Here is an 11,968-nt window from a genome sequence, read left to right as displayed (position 1 = left end):
CGTTACTACTTAAGTTGTTTTGAAGTGTAATCAGATTTTCCTTAACATTTGAAAAAGAAAGAAAGAAAAATAAAAGACAACTTTTTATAAGTGGTGGGACTCGATTAAAAAAATGTACCTAATTAATTAGAGACTTTGTAATGAATTAATCTCCATTAATCTAAATTAATGAGAGGGGTCCAGCTGCAGACCACTCCCCTCAGCTCCACCAGCAACGTTTTTTTTGTTCAAATGGATTTTGGTATATGACTGAATCAATGAAAACAATAAATGAGCTTAAACAACAAAATTGTATTAATTATTTTCATCACTGAGTGCTAACATAATGTGTAATATGAATAAAGATTATTATGATTGCATTGTTCACAAAGCACTGATTTTTTTTGCAAACTTTCTAAAACAAACGTGTTTTTGCATATTGAAATAAAGAAAAGCACGTTTTCTTGCACAATTTATATCATTACGTGTGACCAGTACGAGACAAAACCTTATCTGTAGTGGTAGCATTTCAGAGCATGGAGGATTCCGCAAGACGTTTAATGTTAACCCAAACACTCGGAACGAGTGTATCACAGTGTATCATGTTTTTCCTGCAGTCTGTGCCTTCTCCTCGCTCTCCGAGGGCTCTCTTTTCTGGCTGCACCTCAGAACCTGGTTCCGCTGGAGGTTTCTTCCTATGAAAAAGAGGGAGTTTTTTCTTCCCACTGTCGCTAAATGCTTGCTCATGTGGTTCTTGTTGGGTTCTTTCTTTTTACTATGGACTATGTTTATTTTTTAAGCGATTGGGGTTGACTTTGCGTTGTAATTTGAGCTATATAAATAAAGTTGAGTTGAATTGAATATGCACACAACTGGGCTTTTGTTTTCTATTTGACGTTATTATAAACTAAAATAAATGCCCACCAAGCACAGTAACGACTTCTCATCTCACATAGTGTGCATCAATATTATGGAATGAGAATTTTTTTTGTTTTTGTTTTTTTTCTGGAATTAATTAAGCAATCAATCGCAATTAACGCCATAAGGTCCCAGCACTACTTTATATGTAACACATGACAACAAAAATACTCAAAAAGGCTGAAATACAGACCAAACAACAAGATAGATAAACAACAATACAGCTAAAAGTAAAAAAAAAAAAAAATTGAGAAGAGGGGACTCCTGCAATGCATGACATTTTCAATAGTGTTTACAGTGGAGATCAAATAAGCAGCACTTTCAAACTTTTACATCTTTGTTTGAGCAAAAGATCTTCATTTATTGATCTATGAGGCCTAAACTTTATTTTTATCTGATGAAAAACCAAAATGTATCATTTCCATCAGCTTTAATTTTCTGTTGATGCTTCTTTTTATCGTCAGTCATAGTCACGACTGAACTTGTGTGTATGTGTCCACGTGGCCTGAGGTGCCTTCAGTGTGTGAGTGGCCGTGACATTTGCTTCACCAGGTGTAGGACAGCGTGAAGCAGCCTCTCATGGACTCTGAACACTTATCGCATATAGTCTGGCCCACGGGCCATGAAGTCGGTTTGTCAAAGCTGACCATGTGTAATCCCTCCTTCCCTCCCTCTTTCCCTCCCTGTTACAACCTTCTTTCCTTCCACTCTCTCTTTCTCTCAGCTTCTTTTCTTGGCCCACTGACCATTGCAGCCACTTCTTCTGCTGCTGCTCTCTGCTGCTTTCCTTTATCTCCTTCCACAACCCATGCCTCTGTTTTTCACTGTAGGAGAGAGGGTCATTTTGATGCCTTTTTGGTATCATTTTCTGTCATTGTGCTTGTTTTTGTGGTCATGATGTACTTTTGTTTGTGTTGTGTGTTTTTGGTGCAATTCAGTATATTTTCTCATTCATTTTGTGTGTTTTTGTTGTAATTTGTGTTAAATGGTCATCATTCTGAATACCTTCTGTTCTGTTATTTTAGTTACTTCATAATATAATTACTCAAGTAGAAGTAAAAGTACTATATAAAACTAAGTACTTGAGTAAGAGTAAAAAAGTACAAGTACAAGTTCAAATGCAATTTATTACTTCCAAAACAAACCATCACTCCCTGAATTAGATGTTTGAATATATTCATTTAAAAAAATGCAGCCTGCATTAAAAAAAAAAACAGAATGAAAGTATCATCAGACGCATCAGGCGACCCCATTTTATTTCCAGGCGACCCCACATTGGTTCACGACCCCAAGGTTGAAAAACATCAAGAGACACAGTCATTTAGCCCAACTTTGGAGCTTTCCTTCATTCCTTCTTGCTGATAAGCTAACATGACATGCTTGGTATGTGTATATTTCTTAGGTTCTCTAGTCTCACATGATATATGTATCCCCTACATTGCATTAAAACTGGGACCGCTACACCCGCTAACAGATGGTTTGTAGTTAACCCGACGACAGGCAATAGGCTACCAAAAGAAGTGGGTTGAGCAGCAGTACTCATAGTGTTAATGTGTTGTATAGATATTTTAACTCACTCCATATTAGATGGTTAACTTAGCTATCACGAGTTACATTTCAGCCTACTTGCCAACACGTTTTCTCAGATTTGAAGTGGAATTCCTAGAAGTCGAGATTTCCACCGTTTTGGGCTGATAAAGTAGGAAGTGCATCACATGACATTGGAAAGGCAAACAGGGTGTAACTGCACATTTTCTGGCCAGTATTTTTTGAACTACAGTGATGTGAAGGGAAGCCGTGGAAGGGGCGGGGCTACAGCGCTGTTCTGCTGCAGTGCTGCTGCTGTGATTGTTTAATAATGTCTCTGACAGAGAGCTGCAGAGCTGCATCTGAGCTTGTCTGAACTTATTTATCGACAAATTGATGTAAAAACATGCATGTAGCCCAAAGTAATGGAGTAAAAGTACATATATAAAGTATTCTGCAAAATTACGCATTACTACCCACTTCTGCATAATGGATATTCCATTTTAGTCAGTGTACTGTATATACATGAAATATTTGTTTTGACCAGCAGAGGATGCTGATAACCCAGTGGTCGTTTGGCATGCAGCTATTCTAACAGTGAAGAAGAGATGCTATGCACTAGCAGACAGAGCTAATAGAAAAATGTGATTTTTACATATATTAATGTAATATTACAGATATTCTTTTGGTGCTAAAGAGGTAAGAAATAATTCATGAACATGTTTAAGAGTAGTAGGCAATTCCAGTTTTGATACGCGCAATGCACAGCAATACCAGTAACATGTATGTGGGGTTGCCAGGTTGGGAGTCCTCTAGTGGCCAGGGGGCCATAAGTAAAAAAAAAATGGTAAATGGACTTGATTTTATATAGCGCTTTATCACCACACTGAAGCAGTCTCAAAGCGCTTTACATATCAGCTCATTCACTCTCACATTCACACACCAGTGGGACAGGACTGCCATGCAAGGCGCTAGTCGACCACTGGGAGCAACTTAGGGTTCAGTGTCTTGCCCAAGGACACTATGACACATAGTCAGGTACTGGGATCGAACCCCCAACCTCTCGATCAGAAGACGACCCTCTACCACCTGAGCCACGGTCGCCTAAGCAGCCACTTCGTCTGCGTATAGGCTGGGCCGGCCATGCATCAGACAGAAGCTGTCCTACGAATCTAGATTACAACTTGCTAAATTAAGCGAGTTGATTTCAGCCTGGCTACGTGCACGTTCTTGACAAAGGTGGAGATTACAGCGTCAAACCAATCACACTCGGAGGAACTGTGTCGAGCAACTTACATCACAATTGAGTAGAGATGCTTCATTCATTACGCAGTGGGGAAATTTAATTTGAAGATAAAATGAAGTGAGAAGCTATACATAAATATAAATAGAAAAAATAATCTAAAAAGAATAATGGATACAGATATATACATATTGAGGAGATATACATACATACAGTATTTGCAGGCAGTACAATGCCTCAGACAGTTTTGTATAATAATAATAATATACAGAGGAATAATTCTTTAATAATATAAATAAATAAAATCCTTAATTCAGACCCAAAACAACACTGCAGTAAAACCAGGAAGGGATTAATGCAGGAATTGATGAGTGTTAGTACTTAAATTTCTTAAAGTACTCGCTTAGATCCTAGCCAGAACAAAACCTGGTCCAGACCAGGGTAGTCGTTCAGCCTAAGTTTATTTTATGGTCATCTTGCTTATTTTTCTACCATTTTGAGTATTTTTGGTGTTGTTTTGTATTAATTCTGATTCTTCTCTGATTGACATCAGATGTATGGATATACAGCCAACTGGTGTCTTGCTGTGGATTTTCTTTGGACTCGTGACTTTTGTCATCAACAGCTCTAGAGCAGGGACTCTAAAAGGTTGTTTCAGATACTTGCATAAAGTACATTGCACCGAGGCCACGTGCACACACACACACACACACTGCTGCGTACGGTCATGAATTATTCACTTTGTATTCACTGGGCTGGAGAGCAAGACGATGGGAGTGAGGGGGGGATCAGAGCGGAGTAGGAGCTCGACTCCTTAGAATTCATGTCCACCCCCTTTAATGTTCCCGAGCAAAGAGGTTTTGACTGAGAATGTGGTCTGCAGTGTGAACATGAACTCTGCATAATGCTCCAACATACTTTAAGGTTTCAGCTGTTGCAACAAAAAGTGTTTAAATCGATTTGACACACAGTCACATCTCAGTTTGTGTTCAACCAGCTTTTACCTTTAATTTGATACAATTGTGCCTTATCATTTGAACAGCATAGTGAAACAAAAAAATACACAAGAGTATTAATCATTCACAAACTAGTGTTCTTATGGAGCCTCGAATTAGCTTAATGCAATGATGATTAGAACTTTTTCGAAGTCCCTTGAGTTTTTTAGTTACCTGTATTTTAAGTGTTACACATCATTACTCGTAATCCGTTACTTTGTAATACGTTATCCCAACGCTGTTTAATATCTAAAAATTGAAGGCTTTAAAAACACAAAGTTGGACAACATTGCAGAAAATAATCCCAAAATATAGAAAGCTGAATAAAATGTTTCGCAAACAATGTATATATATATATATATATCAGTGACGTGCTGTGACCACTAGGGTTGGGTAGGCACGTTGCAAATCCAGACCACCAATGACAATTGGTGAAAAGTGTTAATTCAGTTCAAATCAATTTTATTTGTATAAAGCAATTTCCAACAAAGTCATCTCAATGTGCTTATCAAAATAAAAAATTCATAATAAGAAAAAAAAAACCCAACAAGATCCACATGAACAAGCATTTACAGTAAACATCTAACAAAATCAACATCGTAAAACACCATTAAAGAAACATAAACAATTGTTTAATATAGCCTCCATATTCTCCCAACAAGATATATCTCATGACACGGCAGCACATCCGTTGTTTGTGTTGGAGAAACAGAAACACGGAGAAAAACTTATAAAGCCCTAATAAAGCCCTAAATGGACAGGCACCAGTCTATCTCAAGGAGCTTATAGTGCCATACAATCCCCCCAGAACACTACGCTCTCAAAATGCTGGCCTACTCGTTGTTCCATTTGTCTCTAAAAGTAGTATAGGAGGAAGAGCTTTCAGTTATCAGGCCCCACTTCTCTGGAACCATCTACCAACCACGGTTCGGGGGCAGAAACCCTCTCTACCTTTAAGGTTAGGCTCAAAACATTCCTCTTTGGTAAAGCTTTTAGTTAGGAACCAGCTCATAGCTCATAGTTAAGATGCAATAGGCATAGACTGCCGGTGGGGGGGGTCTGGCATGCTCGGTTGGAGAGAGGTTGGAGAGGGCGTTAAGAGAGAGGTCATTTAGGTTAGAGAGGGACCGGAGAGGGTCCCATTCCTCTCTCAAACACTCCCTCTATGTCTGCTTCTTCCCTTGTGTGTTTGCTCCTGTACTCCTTCTGGCTTTTGTCTTGCAGGTCCGTGGGATCCTCAGTGTGGAGTTACAGAGTCTCAGCGGCTCTGTCTCCACCCTCTCCTCTGCACACACCCAACACAGCATAACGTGGATGGCTGTTCATCATAGGAATGGGATCCACACAAGGTTCCTACTGCTTAACAGAAGGTTTTCCTTGCCGCCATGATGAATTCATGTTGGGTGTGGGATACATATGTATGTGTATATACGTATATATGCATATGTGTGTATCCATAAAATGAAGAGTCCGTCCTTAAGACTGCTCTACTGTAAAGTTTCTTGAGATACCATTGGTTATGATTTGGCGCTATACAAATAAAAGATTGATTGATTGATTGAAAAAGACAACGACAACTCAGAACAGCCTCAGTGAGGAGCATCCACAAGGCCAATCCTTTTTGTAACATTCACTGTAGAAAGTATGAAACATTTTCTGACCTTACCTTTGCTGAAGGTCTGGCAGGTCTCTCATCTTTTAAAAGCTGTCGTTTTTCCTCAAAAAAAAGTTTCTCTATTACCTCTAGCGCTGTCATCCTGCCTGTAGTGTTATCCCGCCCACTAGCTAGAGAACGTAGCAGCAGCGGTGATATGGCATAATTTCACTAATGTACTGTGAACTTACATATAGCATTTAGCATAGCGCGGTTTTCATCTTGGGGACATGACTGCGCATGCGCAAACACGCAATGGGAACAGAGGCAGAGGAGTGTGATGCAAGTGTAATTCTCATTACCGTTCAAATCTATTGATTAGGAACATTTGTGAGCAGTGTCGAATAAACTATATTAGGGATGGACCGAAATGAAACATTTGGATGAAACAAAAAAAACCAAAAATGAAAAAACCAAGGCTAAGAACCGAAACGCCGAAATACATTTTTAGTCCAATTGCATTTATGCATATGAATGTGTACTAACTTCACTAAATATAAAACTTTGCAATAGTATGAATGAATAATAATGCTTCAAAGAATAAATCAATTAAAGATATGAACATATTTATTTTGCACTGACATTCCACTAATACGCAATATAAAATGAAATAAATAAAATGTTTAAAGGGGACACATCATGGTTTTAAATCCTTCCTTTTTAGATATAAATCATACAGTTGTGGTCTATATAAAGCGGAACTGCAATGCTTGGGTCTGAATTCCTCATTATTATAGCTCCACAGACCCCTTTTCTACCCCTTTTCTGATGTGCTTCTGAGAGCAACTCGTTTTGGTGCGGTCTCTTGAAATGCAAATGAGACACTTCATACCCCGCCCCCTCTTCAGGTGACACTCGGTTCAACTCCACCCTGCTCGGCCATTTTTGTAGTTTGATAGAAGAGATACGGCTATGTAGCGGCGCATAAACTTTTTATTCAGAGGTTATTTACACAATGTCAACAACAGAAGACTTGTCCATCCAGCCTTACATGTTCCAGCCAGAGTCTGACCCGGCGGAGCGAGATGAAAATGAAGAAGATGAACCTGCAGAACCCTAACAAGTGAGCTAACACAAGCACCGAGCTAACGCTAGCGCCAAGCTAACGTCACGAAATGCATTTTAATACAGTCTTTTCAAAGACAAAAACAGCAAAATAAAATGACTAATGAAAACTTTAGACTTAAATTAAATCACGTAGGCCATATCATCAAGGATCTAAAACGAGCACACAGCGCTAACATATGAAGACGGTGCAACTGCTAATGCTAACAAAACAATGACAGGGACGTCTTATCATCACACTTTTTAGCGTTATTTACAGCTTACCGAAGTGCTCTGTTCATTGTCTCCAAAGATAGAAAGAATTGAACCCTCAATCAGACAAAGTCTTTCGGCAAATCCTTCTTTATACTGGTGGAGGTTGCTGAAGCGGTCATCCTTGAAGTGCTTCGCGCACACAAAAATGACCTTACCCACAGATGAAAAATAAAACTCAACCAGGCACTTCGAAAAGGTTCTGATGCTGGGAGACGTTGTAATGAAGCGTGTGGGTCACTACATCCAACAACCAAAGATTTTGACTTATCCTCTCGTAACTTCGGCATCCTGAAGCTTGGACTACAAAATAAAAGCGAGAAATAAAAATGGCGGATTGCTCGTAGTGTTGGACCTAGAGTTGGTGTACTAATTTGGCAGTTCTGCTGCAAATACTGTGATGTAATAGTTCAAAAAACGTAATAGAGAATAGAAAAATCGAAACAGATTGAAAAATATGAGCAAAACAGAATATAAAGATATCTACGGAGCACGTGAAGAGATTAATTTGATTTTTTCTGTACTTCTAAGCACTCTAAATATATAACAAAATGCATTTAAGGGCTAAAAAAGTGGATTTAGCATGATATGTCCCCTTTAACTTGACCCCACTCATACATTAAATAATATTATCCAGGACTGACGGGGCTGTTGAAACAGAGTCAAATTAAATATGTTCTCTCATTAAAACACAAAGTGCATCTAAGTTAATGATGAAAATCTGTTTTTAGCTTAATTTATTATCCAAGTATGTTCTTGGAGACACACACGCTCTGTTTGCTCCTTGTGCTTTTATTGTGTTGTGGATCATTTCTTATGCACACTGGTTTAATTTCAATCCCATCCAAGTAATGATCTTTATAACACAGACCAAGTACAATCATGATAAATTCCAGAGGATCTCTGAGAAACTTGCGCTGACAAACTGAAACCAGCTGCAATCAATGCGCAGCCGTGCGTCAGGCTGCTATGTGGTCTGTGTTGACGGAAGACTACACATAACTACAGTGTGGACGTGACACAGAAACTTTAGGTTATTTACATAACCCCGGTTCTCTGATTAATGTGACTGAGATGTCTCACTATGGGATGCACACCCCTGCTGCAGTCCTCAGAAGCAATTCTCTCATTACGCCAATCCTTGAAAGTAAAACAGGTGGAGCTGGAGAAATGAGGAACTTACAGCTGTGCCACCAGAGAAAAGAGGAGAGGTCAGGCCGCTCTCTTCTTTTTCCTGGCCTGAGCATGCTGCACGCGGGCTATGCTGAAGGCGCTGCAACCGATTCTTGGATTAGCCGGACCGAGCGTGTTGACACGGCGGGGTGGGATAGGGCACAGACAGTTTAGGTATGCTAAACTGCGAGCCCTGAGAAGCAGCCTGTGCAAACGTCTTACCATGTGCAGGTGGAGATCGAGCTGGGGTTTTATGAGGGAGAAAGAGGCAGAGAGCTTCGTCATCCTGCTTGCTGGCTTCACACCGCCATTGCATCGAGGCTCACACAGAACCACAAATCCCCTCTGCAACTACGGGCATGTCCAGGAAGTTGCCCTTTTGGTGGTATCAGCAACGACAGTTGGCCAGGGGATGGCCAGCCGGGCAGCAGCACGTTTGCACACATCGAGCCAAGGAGAGGAGAAGCTGGCACCAGGCTCTGCTGTCGCCCCCATAAAGACCCCCGCCTCTTATCCAGCTCTAACGGCAGCGCCGTGTGAAGGGAGATACAGGTCATGTCCAGAAAAGCTAGCTTGGTGTGCTAGCCGTCTGCGGAGACTCTTGGTTGTGCACACCACACAGTGTTGACACGAGCCGGGGACGTCGATAGCTAGCTGGGCGTGTTCAAGCACCAGGCAGCCCGAGCAGACCTGGGGCCTCATGTACAAAAGATACATACGCCCAAAAACGGGCGTACATCAAAACCCATGGCAAAATCCTGATGTTCAAAAACTGGAGTGGGCGTGGAGATGTGCGGTCTTTCACGTCAAGTCCTGAGGTGGTGTACGTACGTTTCTATATAGTTGAAGCTTTACATTTAGATTTATGAAGCACACTACCAAAATAATACAATACATTCACACATGAACCTCTGAGCTGCCGTTGAGATGTATCATTTACAATTTTTTGTGAGTTACAGTTTTTATTTTTTCTATCTGTCTAATATGAGTCAGACACATGTTGTTCACTAAGTTAAAGTTCTGTGAGCTGATCTACTGCAGGTGTCTGAACAGACACTTAATCTGAACACTTTCAAATGCTTTCAGTCCAGCCATCATTAGCAGCCGCACACACTCCAGATTGATTATTATTATTGTTATTATTAGTAGTAGTATTATTATTATTATTATTATTAGTAGTAGTAGTAGTAGTAGTAGTAGTAGTAATATAGCATTTGTCTTCTTTAATCCGCTATCCACTTCGTAACACACACACAGTCAAGCATTCAGCAAACTTTGTGTCTATATTAATGTTTATATTAACTCTAGCTCCATCTCACATGTTGCTGTCGGTCTAAAAAGTTTTAAAATCTCTTCTTTCCTGTGTTACTGGTGCTAAGAGTCATCTTTTCTGATGACGCTGAGGGGAATCCCCGTGATGATCTCATTTCAATATGATTTACATATGTAAATGATTTAGATGTTCAAAGGCTAGGTGTGTGGGTCCAGTCGTACTCACATATTTGAACATCTGAATTTTTTCGAGCGTACGCCTGTCTCTGGATTGAGACATTCGCTTTTTTCACACCATTTTATATGCAAGTCTTTGTACACAAGGCCCCTGGTGTGGGTCTCTGGTCGATATCTTATTCCTGCAATAACAGAGTCGGGCTCCAGAGTCCCCGAACCCTCTGGTGTGAGGGGCTTTGGCCTCCATTCCTCCCGAGTAGGTGTGCAGGCAGGGAGTTGAGGCAGTTAGCTGGTGTGCTAACTGAGAAAAAAACCGAGTCGTTAACTAGTGTGCTAACGTCCGGCACCTGACAGCCTTGGTAGGGCGTCAAGGGCAGTGCTGACCGAGCCTGAAAGAACAAGGAAAGCACTTGTCGGACAAAGCAAAAAGGCATCCAAAGCTAGAAGTGCCCATCTGTAGACCGTTAAGCTAGCTAGCACAGGATGTGAAATATGCTCCGAGTGCACTACTTATGGTAGGTAGGACTACCTGTGGTGGACGGATACGTTTCACCAGGTGTAATTAGATAATTGCTTCTGAGGGATGCAGCAAGGGTGTGCATCCCATAGTGAGACATCAAACAAAATATTATGAAAGAGAACATAAAACACACTTACTGCTCCATCTCAACCTCTGCTTATATCTTGTTTGGGTTGGATGGTTTTGCTAAGAAACGCGTTTTTGGCCAAAAACCGAAAATGCACTTTTGAGCCATTTTCGGTGGCCGGAATTTAGGTGCATCACAAAAATATATGGTTATATAGTTTTTGTTCACATGTATTTCTTTTCAATTAGTCATAGTTTAGTTATTGTCAGTTTGAAAAAATTAGTCAACAAAATTAACTTGTTTACGGATGGTAGGCTACAGAATAATTTATCATGTCTTATTATTTTCAGGATATAAAAACTTTGTTTTCTCATTTTGTTTTCTCCAAATTGCTTCAAATACTGGTACTCATCAAAGATTAAACCAGTTAGTAAATCCCTCACTGGTTTAAGAGTATTTATTAATGTGGTATTTAAATTAACAGAATGTTTATTACTCAGCACATTTTTTTTACCAGGAGCGTAGTCTAGCAGTGGCTTTGTTAATGTTGAATTACATCACTGAGCATGAACAAATTCTTCTCACTATTAAGAAGTGGCAGAGCAAAACCATTCACATGGAGAGCAAGCTGCTAAATCCTTTAGTGTATTAGTGCTACCTGACATGGTCTCGCTTCGATACTAATTGGATTACTCACTGTAGAGTGTCCAGCAGCAGTGGCAGCGATGCACAAATACTGTTTACCTTACAGTTGGAGCACAGAAACATCCTGTTCTAATGCTATTACACTCTTTTGAGCATATAGCTTTCACTTATGAGCCATTTTCTCTGAGTAACAGCCCACAGGAACCATATAACCAGGTAAAATGTAGCTTTCATGTTTGTTACTGAAAATCCAGTGAGTCACTAAGAAATTTAGCAACAAATCTTGATTATGTTTCATTTCTCTACCTTCCAGTTAAGACGGGCCATTTTTATCACACTGAGGGCCGCAAAAATGTGACTGTCTGATCCATTTAAATCTAACCATTGTTAGGATTTTTATTTTCTTTTTTTGTTTAATTTGGTTGTTGTTTTACATATTTTTGGTATTATTTTCTTGAATTTTGTGTATTTTTGTTGTCAT

This window comes from Gouania willdenowi, chromosome 6 (assembly GCF_900634775.1).
Source record: "Gouania willdenowi chromosome 6, fGouWil2.1, whole genome shotgun sequence".
NCBI lineage: Eukaryota > Metazoa > Chordata > Actinopteri > Blenniiformes > Gobiesocidae > Gouania > Gouania willdenowi.
Note: the sequence above shows the minus strand (reverse complement) of the source record.